Genomic DNA, 19,369 nt, shown 5'->3' with positions numbered 1-19,369 from the left:
TTCCACAAAATGTAAGAGAAACACACAATTCTCACGGGGCTGGTTAAAATATGACCGCGTACGCTGTTGACTTAAAGATAAATCATTCCGATAACAATTCAGAAATTAAGAGGTAAGGGCGAAACGAGTGGGAGGCGAACAGGGGTAATTTGTGCGTGCTTTGAAGTCTCAAAAGTTATTTTGTTTTCGTACAGGAGGGGACCTCCGTTCGCGTTATAATCATAGAGAGTGGGAAGTCGCAGTGACTGCAGAGCTCACTGTGATCGTCTCATCTCAAGCATGACGGCCAAGTGTGTATGTGTGTGTGACGGTCTGGGAAGGATGAAGAGGAGGTGGGGGGAGGGGGTGGCCAGGGGGGGGTGGGTGGGTAAGAAGTGGGTGGCAAAGGTGGCGGGGGGTGTGGCAGGGGTGGTGAGGGTGGGGATGGGGTGCCCGTCTCCTCCCATCCCTCGTGCTGATTTATGTCAACAGCTGCAGGATCTCCCGTGTGGGAAAGCTGCGCTGAGCGCCTCTCCAGACGGCACTCACCTGCTCAGAAACTTCTACACCGCTGCCTGACGACTTCTCAGCCGCGCCGCGCCTGAACGCGAGTGTAGACGCCCCACCCCCCGTACCCCGACCCCCCTCCCCCACTGTGGACCCTACTCCCAACCCCGCTGCCCACACCTCCTCCGCCCGCCCGCCCGCCCGCACCGCCCGGCAGCACCCTTCACATCGACCACTCGTTCCTCCTCGCACTAAATCCAGAGGCCGGGCCACCCAGCTAACTCGAGCCACACTGCCACAAGGCAATGTGTGGGCAGCTTTATTTTGCTAACTTCGCCCACCCCCCCACCTCCCCCCCCCCGAAACTTTGTGAGTTACGACTGGTTTTTTGTTAAGAAGCGTGATTAATTGTGGGGTTTTTTTTTATTGATGGCAGTATTGGATTTTCTGTTTGCACCTAGTCACATATTCACTTTAAGATGTTTTTTGTTCATGTTTTTGTTTTTTGTTTGTTGCGGTTGCACCCGATTCAAGAGCCGAATGGCTCACAGGGCTATACCTAATGAATGAACTTGAAATAAATAAATTGCTTTAGTGGCACAGCAGTTACCGCACTGCACTTTGAACAAGAGGACCTGTGTTTGATTCACCGCCACGACGAACATCGGTGGAGAGTGATGCCCTCAACCAGCAGTGGACAAGGTTGTGTTTACTCGAGACCAGTAGCGGGTTTGGTCTGCTTACGATTTGCTACTGCGCCATCCTCCACGGGAGGCAAATCGATGAACAAGTTACACTTCCGGCAATATTTTTAAGCGAAACCTATCAACATCGCCGATATTTTTTTTTGCTCAAATGCTAAATTTAGCTTTTCTAAATGTTTCTATGCATTAGGTGTAGGCTCAATTAGATCATATTTGTACCAAATTTGATCTTTCTAGCCCTTTGAGAACATCATTATAATTTACATGGTACACATTGACTGTTTGTATTGGATGCATATATTGTAACTCATGCACGTTGTACAGAGGCCCTTTATATTATAATACAATACACATATAGTGTTTATATATGGGCCACACACGTAGAGTTTATAGATTTTTAATACACATGCTGTGCATCGGCCATACCTACTTAACTTATGGATATATTACATACATTAAAATGATACTTGGCGTCTAACTTTAGATGTTGAAGATTCAAACTACAAAACACAATCTGGCATAGGTATATGTTTACAGCGGTGGCTTGCAACCACTTTACTAAGTTGATTTAAACCATTGTTTATTTCATTTTAAAACAGCTGAAGTGTTTTCACAATTACTGTATCGCTGTAGTCAGCAATGTCTTCATTGAAAGGCATTAACTCAAACCACACACGCACTGCTCAGCTCGTGGCGGACTATCGATTCAAACCCGGCCCTGGCGCTTTTGGCCCAGCCAGAGTTCAGGGCAGGCCAGTAGTTAAGGTCGCGATGTTTCTCATTTAGAATCGCGTTGCTAGTGCTTTTCGTGCCACGTTCGAGATAGTCATCAAATGAACCAAAACAGATGTAAGAAACACAATATGCCGCGATTGCATTCGTGTTCAAATTCTCTCGTTGTCACACAACAGGAAATGGCTTCTCGGGCCCTCATGCGCCTGTGGACACCCAGTCAACAAGGAACCGTTGGGCCAACGTCGGTCCAACGTTGGTCCGATGGTACCAACCACATGCTAAAGTTGGCCCAATTTTGGGAAGACGGATCAAACTGTGGAGGCGTTGAAGCGGCATGCCAGCAAAAACCCACATCACGTGGCGCTCACCGATGCCACCTGGCTCGTGCCAGCAGGACAGCCCCCCCCCCACCCCGCCCAACACCTTCTATTTGCACGGACGGAGGGCATGCATTCTAGGGGGCAGCCGTCCTGCCAGGGCGTGAATTCGTGGAAAATTGCCGATGGCTCAAATCGGGCAGAAACCTATCACACAGCGGGGCAGTAACATCTCGCTCCCCGGGAGGAATTCTCTCACCGTTTGAGGCCCAAATGGACACCGCAAGTCATTAAGAGTTTGGCATTACACCGGCGGTGACTCCATTCCCAGGTCAACCACAGCCACAAAGTGCAGTGGTTCAGTTTTTGTGTTATTAAAATTTTTACGATGAAATTTGGTGGACACTGCTTGACGACCAACATATGAATCAGAAATGAGTTGCCATAATGGGCTTTAATCTCTGACTTAATAATTTCCCACTGAGAATTTTAACAAGCATTGCATTGCAAGGTAATACATTCCTGAGAACGTGGTCCTGAGCCTCACCAAGTCTTGCTTAGATAAAAGAAAGGACCGGGTGTAATGAAGGCAAAAATCGTTGCAACCACCACTTGTGTTTCCCAATACCAGGTGATTCGGAGAAGTGGTGGCGCATGGGTTCATTGCCTTGCGCTATGAAACCGACAACTTGTGTTTTCTACGTGGCCATGGCTAACATTAGTAGCGAGTCCTCCCCTCCACCCTTCACCAGCCCGCACTAAACAGAGTGGTAAACTGAATAAAAATCCCAACGACCAACACAGTGTGGTGAGGCCTTAACCCACACAGTGTATTGACAAAGGGCTATACACTATTATTATTTACATGACACAATGTTGCCAGGGTGTAACGATTCGTACCTTCCAATTTCAATCCAGAGGTCATGGTTTGATTCGATCTCCCAGGTGTGGCAGTTGTAACAATGAGGCAAGTTTCGATTTAAAGCTTTCGTGACTGCAGGGATTCATCTTCTTGGTTCTTTCGGCAAGTTTTGTTACAGTCCTCCACCTTGTCCACCCAGTAGCACACACGGGAAAGCCACAGTCAATGGATCGGCAGATCGTGTTCGGTGGGGTAGAGCGTGTCTTCTCCCACCTCTTCCACGATATCTGGCCAGAGGGGAAGAGGAGGCCTATTAATCCTACTTTAGTGGAGTTTAGTTCGTTGTCCTTTCGCCGCACCTCCAATTAGCACGGTTGGCTGCGTACGGTGCGAAATAAGTTCCAACATGCATATGTGCGTGTAAAATTAGTGCCAAGGGCTGCACCTTTACCTTTCATTAAATGCAGGATGTTGTACTCAGGGCTTCATGACAAGCCAGTGCCAGTCGGGCACACACACGTGCCCGGGCTCCGTGAACCCGCTCCACGGGGAGCTTCCTGCAACGGGCGATTAAACCTGAAGTCTCGACTCATCCGACGGGACAAAAGTCACGTGGACGGACAGACAGACGGACGTCACCCCCTCCCCAAAGCGCCTCTTCTCTGCAGCCCCAGAGGGAACTTTATGAGCGAGGAGAGATGCGTCACCGCACCGCAAAATAGACCACCTACTTAGGGGTGGGCAGATAGGGGTATTTTCAATACATATTCATCACAAATCTTGATCGATCCGCTGCTGGATGAAGCAGCTGCCACCTCTCACGATCCTGCGATGTACCAAATGCTCCGGGCACCTGCCCATGGCCTGAGATCGGTAGATTTTCTCTCAGATGCGTTACACATATATGTTAATGAATAACTCAAATGAAATGGACAAAGATAGCAGAGTCTCGAGCACAGATGAGCTTTAAAATGTTGCTTATGTCTCACGTGTCGTGTATATTGTCTACACAGTACGGCATTGTTTTTGAACATCGTATTTAGTCTGCAATCATTTCCTTACTGAGCGATTATCTCAAGTGCCACTTTGTTGTGGTTGCTTTGAGAAGTACTGCATGGGGGACGCGGTATAAATATACAGCAGTGGTGATGACGATGATTCGTTGAGTTGTGCTATGTCTCCTAGGGAACATTTACAGGATCTTATTTCCATCTTCAGAGACATAGCAGCGGATTACTTTCTGCCCATAGAAATCCCACTCCACGTTACTTAATTACGGCGTGTAGGTACAGGGCCCCTCGGACCAAAATGGCAAGGTATCAGGTTTTATTGGGCCCTTTCGCTCAGGCTCGCAGTTCCAGCTCATTAAGCAGGGAAACCTGACATCTTTGAGCTGCAGAAAGTAAAATATGCTTCCCACCCAGTTGCGGGCAGCGTCGTCAAGCCTTATCACCTCAACAATGCTGCCCAGCTACTCATCCAACACACCCATTCAGAGCCTCGCAAACATTCCCAAAGTGCACTTACCAGAGGAAGTGGCCCACGTGGGAAAAAAAAATGAAATAAAAGGCGGCACTCTTGAGGCCTGTTAACCCGCCCGCCTTTGTCTTTAAGTCGAGGTCACTGCCGCCGCAATTGTGTGGTCAAAAAAGAAATGTGCATCTCGGCCGCTAATCCACCGTGGTGGGCAACAGATATGATGCCGCATGCACCCGGTTGTCAGCTCGTTGACAGCGAGACGCATCTTCAGCGGCACACAGAGAAAAGCGTGGATGCAGAGGACACGTGATCAACGCAAAGGGGAATACGCGCTCGTTGCCCGAAGAATTGTGATCGAGGAAAAACTTTGAGAATGTAAACACGAGTAGGAAAGAGAAATAAAACAATAAGAAGAGAGGGGAAAGGGATGGAAGATAGAGGAGAGACTGATGGGTGATTTCGTCAAGGTGCGTTCACAATATTGCAAGTTAACAGCACCACGTGCTTCTTTAATTTGTATCAATAATGGAATGCTTCTTTCATTTGTATCAATAAAATGCGAGTTCAATCATTTATGCACAAACCTAAAAACAGCTACCTATAACCCCTAAATGTTTAAAAATTGCATAACTATAGTAACAAGAATAAATATATACACACACTAGTTAAACACCAACAGCTGTTTTAGATGTAGCTGAAAAAATAAGAGAAGAAAAATAGTCAGCACTTTAAATCCTTTCTCGTAAATCTCAATCTTGAAGGTCGCTCTGTTTTAGATTTACAAATATACTAATTTCCTTCGCCATTATATGCGCACATTGTTGGCCACCCCACAGTACAGCACTTACCCACCATAATCTTTCAAAAATGCTGATTCGGGACTTCTTGTTTAATTATTTGCATTGGAGATAATGTCCCTGACAATTGGATTAAGGGCCACGTCGATTAATCACGCCGCCAACCAAGCCCGCAAGTCACATTTGAGCTCACGCTGACAGTTGCCAAGATACGACAAGGCCACAGCGTTGTGAGCACAACGACACAACAGCATTGATCTGAGCCGGCATCAAATAACATTCCCCCGCCTCATGCGCACCAATCAATCGCGCACGCTAAACTTTGCTTCAGCACTTGTCGATTTCTCTCTGGTTCAATCTTCATTCTATTTTGCCCACATCGAAACATCTGTAAAAAAAAAAGTAAAGGTACCACAACCTCTGCAATGTATTGCTCACACCACTGCTGATGGAAGAGCCTCCGCCACAGTTGGCTCCAGATAGCTCGTATAACAGAGGGTATGCTTGGCCTACTCTTCCAGATGTCTTGAAAGAGTTAGGAGTACCCACACTCGATCCCACTGCAAGCAACCAGGTAGTCAACTGTGGTTTAGTCTTCCATCCTTGGTGAGTGAATGAGAAGTGGGCGTCACGGTGGCGAAATGTTAACGACCTCAACTGGTATACAGGAGGTAGTGGGTCCGATGCCGACCCTGACGCCTGTATATTTGGAGTTTGCGTGTTCTTCCCGTGGTCGTGTGGATTTTTCTCCGGGTCCTCCGGGGTTTCCTTCCACATTTAGAAACACGCGTTTAAGAGTATTTGGCTGCTACACATTTCCACGTGATAAGCCACTTCGTTGAGCAATCATTTGTGGCCAGGTCGCTTCATATATATGTAAAATTGCTATATATCTCAGTGTGTCTTTTCTGGTCAAATAAAATTCGTTAAATAGTTACGTGTCGAGCTGAGAGACCGAACCGGCAATCTCTGGATCGCCAGACCAGTGTGATAATCATTTCACCATGGCAGCAACACAGCCGTACCAATATGTTTAATTCTTCTGTCACCGCGATCTTGATCTAGTTAAGAGAGGTTGCACTATGGATGATATGGCCCCTGCCACCGAAAGGTGCCATTTAACATCTAACTCAGAGCCACAAACAGAACGAACGACATCTATGAGTTTGATTAAACTCTATTTATTTATTTATTTTAGCAGGCAAGGCCCACTGAGCTATATAGCTCTTCTTCAGAAGCGGCTTGGCCACAAATAATATCTCAACCAAGTGGCTTATCACGTGGCATTGCATAGCAGCCAAATACTCTCAACGCGTGATGTTCATTCTAAATGTGGAGGGAAACCCGGAGGACCCAGAGACAAATGCACACGACCACGGGGAGAACATGCAAACTCCACATATACAGGCGTCAGGGTCGGGACCGAACCCACGACCTCCTTATAGTAGGCGAGAAAGTTGACATCTGGCCGCCGTGGTGATTAAGCACAGAGCGTAGAGACACGATGATTTTTTTTTAGTATCTACGTGACGTCAGCTGCAATTCCCGTTTTTCATGAAGCTGCCAAAGTGGATTGTTTCTCATCTTTGCTGTTCATATGTATCTTTTGGCAACGTCATGGCCTGGCGGTCACTGTGCCAGTTTTCCCCCAAGCAAACGGTTCACTTCCCACAGCTGTCACGCAATTTCTGCAGACTCACCAATGTGCGACGTCCATCCATTAGGTTTGTAACTGTAATTATATTTTAACATTTTCTGGTACTTTTTTGGTGTTTTATTGCACTTTAAATACGAATAAAGATTGCTTACAAGATCTTCAGCTGAAGTTCACTTCACAATTTTCTCTTGAATAATTTCAAATGTACAATATTTTACACTGATAGCGCACAAGCTGTCAGAAACGATGATGTCATCTCATCGCCAAATTTTTTTTTACAAAGCACTCATTGAATGGGTAAATTGGTAATTTTTTTAACTTTTAGTAATATTGTGAACTTTAAATATTGTTATTTCATAAATATTTTGTCAGTAAATAAAATATTTACGAACAATGAAACAAGCAGCGACAATAACGACATAACACTCTTTTGCGAGAAGGGACAAAACGATCATCGTCAATCTAATAGCATCGCATTGCCTTACCGTGGCAACCCTAAAAATTATCCCGTGACATCATTCACAAGAGTAAGTCCATTTTGTGCTTTTTGCTGCAATTGTTGCGTAGATGAACCATTGTGTGCGCGGCTCAATGCCCGAATCAGCGATCTCAAAGGCAAGCGTTGTTTTACCAAAACAAGTGACATCGTGGGCGAGTTAAAAAAAAAACGGAAACACGAGCAACATTAACTTGTCGAAGCCTTGAGGTAGGAAAATACACACCGGAAATGATGTCACGTCTCCATGTGTTGTCGGCAGCTTTTATGAAGAATCAGGGCATATGTGCTATTTTGAGATGGAAATAAGTAAAGTGATGACAATTAGCTTCCTGGGGAAAGGGTTTTTTTTACTATTGCAACTATTTTAAAAGCAGACAAGACGGAAAACTTTATTTAGAACCAGCTGAGAGCTCACTGAGACAACACTTATTTTCTCAAGGGAGACCTTGGTTACACAAACAGCCAAATACAAAAGTAGATACAGAAATAAACGTTGCACACATTTCAAAACAGAAAAAAATGCCAAAAGAAAAACTTCTACGCTGGATGTAATAATGCCAATTATTTACTCAAGAAAGCCGCACTTAGTCCAAAGACTCTATTTTTTCAAGTGAGAGGGCTCTTCAATTGGGATGTTTGGCCAATTCCATTGGTGAGTGTTTGGCTTGAGAGAGGAAACCAAAGCACCTGGGGAAATACCATACGGAGAAAGGTGACAACACTCAAAGCTCCTCACACTTAGATTATATCAATAAGACAGACTCAAATCAAATCAGTGGACCAAATATATCTGTGGACTGTGCTCCTTTCCAGATTGACATCTGTTGGCACCAAATCAGCCCCTGCAGAGGGGTCCATGTTTCACAAGAGAGCATGATTGTGGCCGAGAAGACCCAGTGTTTCGTGTGGAGCGACAGGCCAGACAGCTTCCACAAAGTGTCACGCACCTGATGAAAAGATAATGCTACTCAACTGACTCAGTGCGATCTCGGCCGTGAAACCAGAGCTGCCCCAAGTACTGACACCTATACATACACAGGGACCCCCACACAGAGTCACCGTGCCAACCCCAATCACTGCCGCCTCCTTCTCCCAACTCTCACCGAATCTCTGCTTGGAATGATACTTCATTAAAATGCACAATTATTGCACGCAATATGCAATTACATTGCATGTGCTTATACACTCTGGATTTATAGAGTCTCCAAATGCTACCGTATCTCTAGACGCAGGGCATAAATAGCAGGTACTTATATCCAACTTCCAGAGGCAGTCTGTGCGTGACAGACAGTGTACAAACGGAAGATCTCGAGTCTGGACTTAGACGCTGTCGTCTCGACAGACCTGGTCTTCACCTGAGGACGGCTGCTTGTGTTGTGGCCGAAACGTCGTGATAATTATTTTATTATGTTTTATTTTTATTATTTTATTACTTCCCTTCTACGTGACTTTACCGAAAGAACCAAGAAGAGGGAGCCGACAGTGCAGGTGGCTGATGGAAGGCAGTTCTCGACTAAGCCAGCAGCAGCAGCAGAAGAATATGAGTGGGGGCATACACATGCATGAGCAGCGAGCACTCATGGTCAACGTGTTCAGAATGTGATATTTGTATAAAATGTGTAACTGCCATCCGTGCATATTGCCTGGTATGACAAAAAGTTAAAAAGTGTGCATGGCCAGGTGCACGCTTTGAATTTAAATGGGAGACAGAAAGAGGAGCACGTGGATCAAAGAACAAACACAAAGCAGACACAGCAGACTGACTGTGAAGTAACTGGGCTTGGGTAGGATACACCACTGGAAGCAATGGTCGTTTGAGACTAATGCAGGAATAGCAGCAAAAGGAGGAAACACATCTTAGAGGAATTCCACCGTGGGAATGGAAACATTAAATCAGCTCGCACGCTGGACCCAGATGGACTGACCCATCGCAGACATTGAGAGATGGTGACAGCTTCGGGAGACCTTTATCCAGCAGTGGATAGATCATGGCTGGCCATGAGGATGACACGCACTAACAACACAGCTTGAACCTCAAATAGATTCAAAGCGCACTGTAATTCATGCATAAGTCATACAAGATGCAAATCACATTGCCTCACACTCCTTATGACGGTTTGGGAAACACATAAACATTATCATATGAGGCGAAAATCGCTGGAGACGTGAGACATGGGGTCTAATCCAGCAGAGGAGTGGACCATAACTCCAACTGAAACCAGGCTGAACTCCACTGGGTCAACACGGATTACAGCTGCAGGGTTGACTCGCTTGGTCATGTGGAACACAACAAACAGTTATCTATTGTTGTGTCAATGTCACTTGTCCATTGCATTGGTGCACCATCAACATTTATTTGCAACCCAAAGTAAACACATCTGATACCGAAGAAGGTCTCAAAATGATATGTTTTTATACTGACACATGCACTTTAATAACACACAAAAAACGCACATTAACAAGAATCATCCATTTTGCTATACAGACTACTTGGGCAAATGCAGTTTGCGAGCACGTATTAAGGCACGCACGGCACCATGCCAGCTGCCTTTGTATTTCCAGTGCTGATGTTTATATGCTGTACCGTGTACTCATTTTAGGCCGAGTTGACCTCGGGGTGCCCCATGGAAGGTGAAGTTGCCACTTGTCATAAATGGGCAAGTCAATGAGATAGTAACACATTGTCCTAACCACTGCACCACTGCACCACTGCTTCCTCGAAAAACACAAATATGAACAAAGATACCCGTTATGGCCATACAGACTTTTGAGGAAAGTGCTGTTAGCGAGCACATTTTAAGGGTGGAACGGCGTGTTGGAGGTGGTGTGGCCAGCACCACGCACAGCCACGCCAAACCTTCTTTTTATCCCGAGTGCTAATGTTTACACACCACACCAGAACCTCTATTAAGGCTGAGTCAACCTAGGGGAGGCCCAGGACTGGTTCAGAGAATCAACACTGATCTTATAACACAAGCACACATACCCAGTGTTACACTATAACAATGATCCAGGGCCACCCAGTCCAATAAAATGTGAACGAATTCCCTTTTCCAGATGATTACGAAGACAGACACAAACAGCTATATTTAACGCAGAGATTATATATGAATCAACATGGACTTTTTACACAAAACGAACAATGACTTTCTGTTGTCCAATTTTGAACATCCCGCGCCATCAAGGAGCAGGGCATATGGCTCCAATTGTGAAGAGCGATTGGGTGACACGTGGCACACATTTGGAGCCACAAGGAGCCATAAATCTTATAATTAGCTCATTAGGAAACTGTTAACCCTCCTGCCAAGATTGTACGCAGGAATAAAAGATGAACTGTCCTATTTCATGTCCTCAGCAGTTGTGCGTAATCTAATTTCTTGAAGGATTTTAGTGCAGCATGATGCTGATGTGGGCTAAAAGTTAATTTTGATATGTTGGCTTGAGAAAGAGATTAGAGAAACAAGTTTCTGAAAGTGATGGTAATGAAATCATGTTAAACTCAAACACACTCACCCACACGAGCATCATAATTGACACCTAATACCTTAACCTTTCCCCGTAAATATCTGAATTACACTTTGTTCAAATAATGAACGACAACGACAGTGAGTGTTGCTGTGCAACTTTATTCGCCACACGAATGAACGATGCTCATGGTGACATTCATTTTGACGATGCTGATGATGCTGCTGATGCTGCTGATGATGGCAGCGACGATGGTGACCATGGTCAAAAAAACAATAATAATGACGGATGGTAATCCCAGGGCGACATGGAGGACCAAACTCATCAAACCGACACGCGCATATGTCGACTGGCAACTTCCTCTGCCCGGTAGCTAAGTGCAGAGGGCGAACATTTTTTTTTGTCAGAGCGCGGATTCCTCACAGCCGAGGCATTTTGTGTGCGACCTGACAGGCTGACACGTGCAAGAGACGCCACCGCCCATTCATCACCCACGCGCGCTCTCCCCTCGCCTTCTCACAGCCACGGTGCAGCGACGATCCGCCGGCAGGCCGCCAGGGCCGGGACCCGGCAAAGTTCCGGGACGCGACCTCAAACCCTGCACCCGGTGGCCGGGAGGCCCAAACGGCGTGTCGCTTTGTCCAACGTAGCGCAGCCCTTCTAATCACATTAGCGACCGTTTATCCGCAAAAAAAAAACGAGCTGGCCACAATGGGGGGGAGGGGGGGGCTCTCTTTACCACACAGCTGAATTCCTGGTTAATTAATATACAGGCCGAGGAACTGCTCGTGGTGTTCGTGCAATTGTTCCAAGGTCCTGCATTGTTCTAAAATAAAAAGTCGCATTCATCTTGAAGAGGACTTAGGATATTCAATTAGTGACTGAATAGACATTTAAAAACAGTGTTTTTATTTACAGATAAACGGATGAATGTGTGTACATGTGCATCTGTTGTTTGAATACCCACAACCCCGAGACGATATGTCTCAGGCTCTCCACACTGAGTGGTGACACAGTGGTTTAGAACGCTACGCTACAACTTGGCAAACTGAAGTTTGATTCCTGACCATGACTAACATCAGTGACGAGTGTTATCAGGCGCAGTCTGTGATCCTCCGCTACATTGACCCAGCTTTGAATGAGTACCCAGTGCAATGGGTTAACATCAGCAAGGAGGAGACAAAGGTGGCCAGCCGTGGTGCTGGTAACAACCACTCCTTCGTGCGCCATGCTTGCATAAATAGGTGCTTGCTAATAGCATTTGCCGCAACAATCTAGTAAAGGCTCTACGCGTTGTTCTTTGTTACATACACACACACATGCGAGTGGTGGCACAACGGTCAGCAGACTAAGCTTTGAATTGTGTGAGAGAAATTCCAATACTATTATAGTATCACGTAAGACTACTACTTCGATTCCCAGTCACGGATAACATCAGTGGCAAGTGGTGTCACAACTTGGCCTGAGCTTCTCAGAGGTCAACTCAAGACTTGATTTTTTAAAATGTATTTTATTTGTTACGCGGGTGATCCTGGTTAGCCAGTTACCCAGCTATTTTCCCAGGGGTTATCTGTGGTGCATAAGCACAGCAGCAGCAGCAGCAACAACAAAGGGGGCAACGTAATCGATATTGCAGAGAATGAATACAGGGTCCTAAATGACTTAAATTAATACCTGGTGTGGTGTACAAACACCAGCACTGGGAAGAATAAGTCAACTGGGCATGGTGCTGGCCACACCACACCCTCCTGTGCCATGCCGACCTCGATACTTCAGGGTGTTTGGTTGCTATTCATTTCCACGTGACAAGCCACTTCGTACGAGTGACCGTGTGTGGCCAGGTCGCTTCTGAAAAAGAGCTATACAGCTCACGGTGCTGCGATGTAAGAAACCACCAAGCACCAGGCAAACAATCGGATTCCATCGCTCCATATCCGCGGTCACTGTTGCATTTTAAGTTGTCCATGTTTTCAGATAGTGCCAAGAACAAATACATCCATAACAATAATCGACATTTACATATGCATACGCGAACAATGCCGATTCCCCTCTGATACTTTAGTAAATAAATAAATGCAGAGCGGAGTAAATAAACAAATAGGGTCAGGGAGAGTTGAATTCGTCACTCAGGAAAGGTGGCAGAACTGGCTCCTGCAAAAGTCTTTTGATGAGGAGGAGGAGGGGCGTCCTGAAAGATGCATCACAATGAGCCATCGCCTCCAGGCTTTACAACTCTACCAACGACAAAGATCCACCCCCACACCTCCCCCCCTTATATCGCCTGTACCAGGCTGTCGGGGCAAGTGTTGTTAGCGAGCGCCGAATTCTGCCACAAAGACAAAGATCCCCCGTGTAGCCTCACCAGACCTTTGGGGAAAGTGCTGTTAGCGAGCATCTATTAAGGCCATCACGGCGCACAAGGGGGCGAGTGGCCAGCACCACGCCTGGCCGCCTTTGTCTCCCAAGTGCCGAATTTACACACCGCACCGGACAATCACTTAAGGCTGAGTCCACCTAGGGGAGGTCCAGGGCCAGTTCACCGCTATGCACCCACATGCACGCACTCTCGCCGTTAGCACGCACAAAAGCACGCACGCGAGCACACGCGAGCACACACGCACCTCAGGAGGGACAAACGATGCCGCAACCGGGCGGTGCAATTGATGCCCTCTAGACGGAGCCGTCAGGATGACGGGCCAGCTCCCGTGGGGTCAGGGCTGCGAAGACCATCAATCAATTGCACATTTCGCACGCTGTCGGACACCTTCGTGCTCAGGCCACAGGAGACGAGCGGCCGCCCACCGAAAGGCCTTGTGGGTAACGTGGTGATGGCACGGCGGCGGGCTGCAGCGGAGTCAGCCTCTGCCCCCCCCTCTCCCACCCCCGCACCAAGATGTGTGCAAAATCCCCTTGGTCAAAATAAGGTCACCAGAGCAAGCAAATGGCAAATAAGGTGGCACATCCGCTTTTCGCACGTGTGTGCCAGCACCTTTGCGGTCGTGTGCGGCAGAAGAAGATGTCCCCATCCATAATGATTTCCATGCTTACATTGGAAAAATACCTCAAGAGCCATTATGGTAATTGCCTGTGAAATTCCATGTGGTAGTCCTTTGCAAGGACGCTATTAGTTCCACACACCGCGCCGACCCCTCCTCGCCCACCGCCTCACCCCTCCCCAAAACGATCCACCCACTTTGCATCCATCCCACCAGGGCGCAGCTGAACCCACTAAATAGGCAGATAGCAAATGGTAAACTGCTGACATTGCCATACAAACCAATTATAGAAATTGGAAAGCCTGTGCTATTTTAAAAGGGGCTATTGGTATGCTGGGGGAAGTGGTGACACGGTGGGCAGCACCATGCGCTCTGAACCCTGTGACCTGAGTTTGATTCCCCAGCCATGGATGATGTCAGTGGTGAGTGACGTCTGAACCAATTGTTGGCCCCTATTTCACCTACCCGCAATGACCAGCATCGTGAAGTATGGTCAAATTAACCCCATGGCCGACTCGACTTGAGAAGGCCTTAATCGAGCAGGGGATTTACAAAGGGAAGTAAATTATCGGTAGTATCATTATTCATTTTTTTATTCATATTATATGAACGCAACTGTATCTCAAAATGCTACGCAAAATAAGAGGGCATGTATCACAGGAACCCCTGAAGAGGCAGATATACACATTTAGTTGTTCCAAATATGGCTATTTACTTGGAAAATATCCTGCAGCAGTCATATCAGAGGGTAGATTCAACACACTCAGCCCTTGATAGCGACTACTTTGCTCAAAAGCATGCCAGTAACATTACGACGTAACTATGATCAAGTATTCTAAATCCTGAGTTCTTAAAGCTATTTTTAAACGTAGAGCATATCACACTGACACAGCAGAAAGGGTAGCATCTGTTAATTCCGTCACCAGGAGCATCGCTCATTGTCTCAGGAATTGCGTTTCTCACGGATTGACAGTGTGGGAAATTTGGAATCCCTGGTGCTGCCCTGCCACTGAAAGCCCCTACGGCTTTCATAAGTGACCCCTAAGGTTCCCAGCTGGGAATCTTCGGAAGATTTTCAGGAAGAGACCCAACGAACATGGTACTGACGTTGTAAAATAAATATATTCTTCAAAAGTGTTGCCAGTTCGATCTCCAGGCACGACAGTCGACCGATAAGCACGTTTCTGAAATCCCCACACCTCTGTCCACCACAGTTGGTCGAACGGCAGGTCGTGTGTGGTGGGATTAAAGTGTTGGTAATCCCACCTCTTCCAAGAAGTCTGTCTGTCTGTCATGCAAAAGTAGGACAATTACCTGAGTGCGAGACCTGCCGGCAGTAGCTTGAGAAAATAATTTCAGGGTGGCACCTTTACCTATATTTATATATTCAGGATTTATTTTTGATGTGGGGGAGGGGGGGGGTGAGTGTGTCACTACAAAATACTACATGGAAATAGCATGTCCATTTTTTGGCCAGTTATATGCATGAAAACAAATTGTACAGCTGCCCGCTTTATTAAAAGCTCTGGAAATGCATCACAAGCACCTGCATATTGGTTAGCAATGAAACAAGGAAGCAACTGTCAGCTTTATCAGAGCTGCAGAAATAAATGGTTTCCTAACAGGCAGATGTTTCATAGGCTTGCGACAAACACTATTGGGAAATATTTCTAAGCCAGCAAGTCCTTGACGTGCACTCTGTTTGTCTCAGACATTCACTTTGTGATACGACAGTCACGAACATTACGAACATGGTGGTATATTTGAATTTGGCTGAGTGGCTTTTCGCCAGAATGTCCTTCTCAAAGTTGGAAGGTTTAGGGTACAAATCCCCATTTAGGAGTTCAGATTCAGCCTATCATCTTCACAAGGCCAATAAAATTAGTATTCAAATAAGGCTGGTCATGTAGCATGACTCTCCTTGGCTCTGAGTGGCTGTCTTCACCCTAACCATCCCTTCCTCAAGCAAACCACACTGCAAAACCACTTACAGTTTACCCACAAATCAGCAAGTTTCTTGATAAGTCAAATGCACACAACCCTGGAAAACAATCAATAGGATGATTATCTATCGTAGGTTTATTTTCCCCACTCATAAGAAACGTTGATATTGTAAACATTAGCGAAGACAAAATCTCAAAAGTGCACATTGAAGCACGGGGAAGCACATGCTTGGAATTACACAGGAAGAACGCGTAGATTAGACAAAAAAACACAAGTTAATAGACATCTTATTTCATTTTTTGAAAAGTCAGTGGGCTTAGGCAGCACATGCAGCAAGTAGGTGATGATGGCCGGTGGTTGGGACGAATGATGGGGTGGTGGCTCATGTGTGCATGTACATCTGTGAACAAGAGCTTCATAGCTCAACCCTCCAGCATAAATAAATACCGTATTCTAATTCGGTATATGGAACTTCTTTCGCACCGTACGTAGCCAACCGTGCTAATCGGAGGTGCAGGGGAAGTACAACAATCTAAATACAAAAAGCAGTTCTAAAGAAATTGCTTTTCCATCTACAATTAAACGTGTATCGCTCCAGTGGCTTCCTAATATCACTCGGAAGAGCATTCCAGACTGCAGCAGAAGAGCATCTGAAAACACGCTCGATGGCTCGTCAAAAGCTGCTGCGAGGATGACAGGAGTTCACGTGGATGGTTTATGCTCCTTAATGAGATCAAAGAGGGCGCACACCCAATGGCGAGATCCTCTGTAGAGATGGAGCGATGAAATCAGCAAATGTGCAGGTGCTAGACGGATGGCTACATCGCAAGACTTGGACAAATGTTATCAGCTTGGAGTAGCCTTCATCCAGCAGTGGATTGATCATGGCTGATGAAGACGACGACGATGATTCTTTTCATTCAAATACTTTGTTCGAGTGTTAAAACCATCAAATGGCACACACCTTAAAGAACTCCAAAACATTGACCTTATCGGCATTGTTCAAATTCTTTCCATTGTAGGTATGTTGTTACTTTCTAGACGTGCATGTCCATGTGAGTCTGTGGGACAGCGCATGCATTTGACGACTTTACAGCAGGGCACACGGCGCCCGAGCCTGGACGGGTCTCCCCCTCTCAGAGAGATTCCAGGAAGCCAGGGTTCACGTCACACCTCGTTAAATGGTTAATGCGAGAGCTGTTGCCTTGGAAAATCAAACGAAACGGTATGTCGGTGTGAACAAGTAAGGCCCGTGTTTTAATCCTCCAACAGAGACTACACTCTCTGTCCCGATAATAGCTTTTTTCACAATTGCTCGTGTCTGGCAAAGATAAGCCTCCACAGTATATTTATAGTATACAAGATATATAGTTTAGCATAGTTGGCTATGTATATATAGTTTAGCATGGTTGGCACCTCCGATTAGCACGGCTGGCTACGTACGGTGCGAAAGAAGTTAAACATACATACATAATCTATGTTGGAGGGACTTGCATACAACTACAAATTGACGTCCATTGTTACATGGGTTCTGTGAGAAAAAAAAACAGGTTTCAGTACGGGGACTCCTCTAATTACAAACATTCGACTTACGAATTTTTAGAGATACGAACAAACCTGTCCATATGTCCAGTTGCCTGTTCGGACCGAGAGTCCGTAAATTCAACCGCCGCTTAATAAATGGCGGTGGTAATTTATATGCATTCATTACCCCCCCCCCTCTACACCCCCTGGCCTTCGCACCTGATTGGCTCGCAAGTGACGACATCACATCTATTCCTTTATTTAAGAACGAAACAGGAGGAGGATCTCTCCACAAATATGGCTGTCGCCTGATGATGCTCGTTGTAATTACCGGCGAAACATCGTGCTTGAAATGTAAACGTTGTGGATTTACTCTTCCAACACACCGGTGTGCTGCATGCTACGTTTACCTGACAAACCTTACTAATTGGCTGTGTCGGATGGTGGCGGGTTTAACGACACATTTATATTTACGCGATCTAACCCAAAAACCTCTCTTATGGATAATATCGGTCGTGAAAGCCTCCGGTGGTTAAATTTCGATTTAAAGCTTTCGTGACTGCAGGGATTCATCTTCTTGGTTCTTTCGGTAAAGTCACGTAGAAGGAAAATAATAAAACAATAAAAATAAAACATAATAAAAATAATTCTCACGACGTTTCGGCCACAACGCAAGCAGCCGTCCTCAGGTGAAGGAATGTCTTCACCTGAGGACGGCTGCTTGCGTTGTGGCCGAAACGTCGTGAGAATTATTTTATTATGTTTTATTTTTATTATTTTATTGATTTCCTCCGGTGGTTGTTCAGTGTCATTACCCAGCATTCCCAGCATTATCTGCCTGGGCCGCCGCCGCCATTGTCTGACGTTGTATCGTCGCTGTGCAGTTCACTACGACGTTCTCTGTGCTTTTCACGAACATAATCAGCCCCCATCGTGTCTCAGAAGCATAAGAGTGGTGAAAGTGTTGAGGGTGGCAGTAAGAAGAACCAGTGGTATCCACGCCTACAGGAGATTATACAACTTTTTAAGCAATTCCCCGTGTTTAGTGTAAGTGCCATACAACGTGCTTGGAATCGACAGGATTAAAGTTGGACTTACCAACAAATCGACTCACGAACAGACCTCTGGAACCTAACTCGTTCATAAGTAGAGGAGTCCCTGTACTCAATTTAAACTTGAGTTTTCATAAGTGGTCACCAACAGGCTGGAAAGTCTATGCCTGGATCGCAGAATGGGAATGGTGTTCTAATGTCGATGCCCAGAGCATGTTGGTGACCATTGTATGAATAAATAGCCAAGCAGAAATTTAAATATATTTCTCTACAATGTGCTAATGCTACTGCGTAGGTTTTCTTTTCATGGTTGTGCCGTGTAGCTGTCCGTTGCTTAGTGGAGTTGAAGCTTTCTTCAGGAATTGAATTCAATTTCCAGCACATGGAGCGAAACGTCGGACATTCATGCTTAACATCACACGGTACAAGCAGACAAACGTATCTGAGCATACAATGTACTCATACACCCGCATTTTTTTCCTGTACATTACGAAAGTAACTTTCCAGGATGTTATTCTTGAAACCTAAAAGTGGAAGTTACGGCCAATCGTAAAAAAATGTTAACGAACAATAACTGAACAATAACTGAACTTTACGACTATTGGAGTGGCACCGTTTACAATGAAATGTTGCAATAATTATGGGCCACACTACAAGACTGTTTCGTATAAGCTAAGGCGATGACTGTCATGTGAAAATACCGATAATGTAGAGTGAGAAAAATAAAATTAATCAATATTGTCTTAATTAAGGAGAGTGATCGCACTCTGTCTTGGTTCTCAATAATCAAAGTAAAAGCGTCTCCATGCTCCAATGAGCAATGCACTGCTCTGCATTAACGGCCTTGACACA

This window comes from Lampetra planeri, chromosome 5 (assembly GCF_965212315.1).
Source record: "Lampetra planeri chromosome 5, kcLamPlan1.2.h2, whole genome shotgun sequence".
Classification (NCBI taxonomy): Eukaryota; Metazoa; Chordata; class Hyperoartia; order Petromyzontiformes; family Petromyzontidae; genus Lampetra; species Lampetra planeri.
This window is presented reverse-complemented; position numbering follows the sequence as displayed.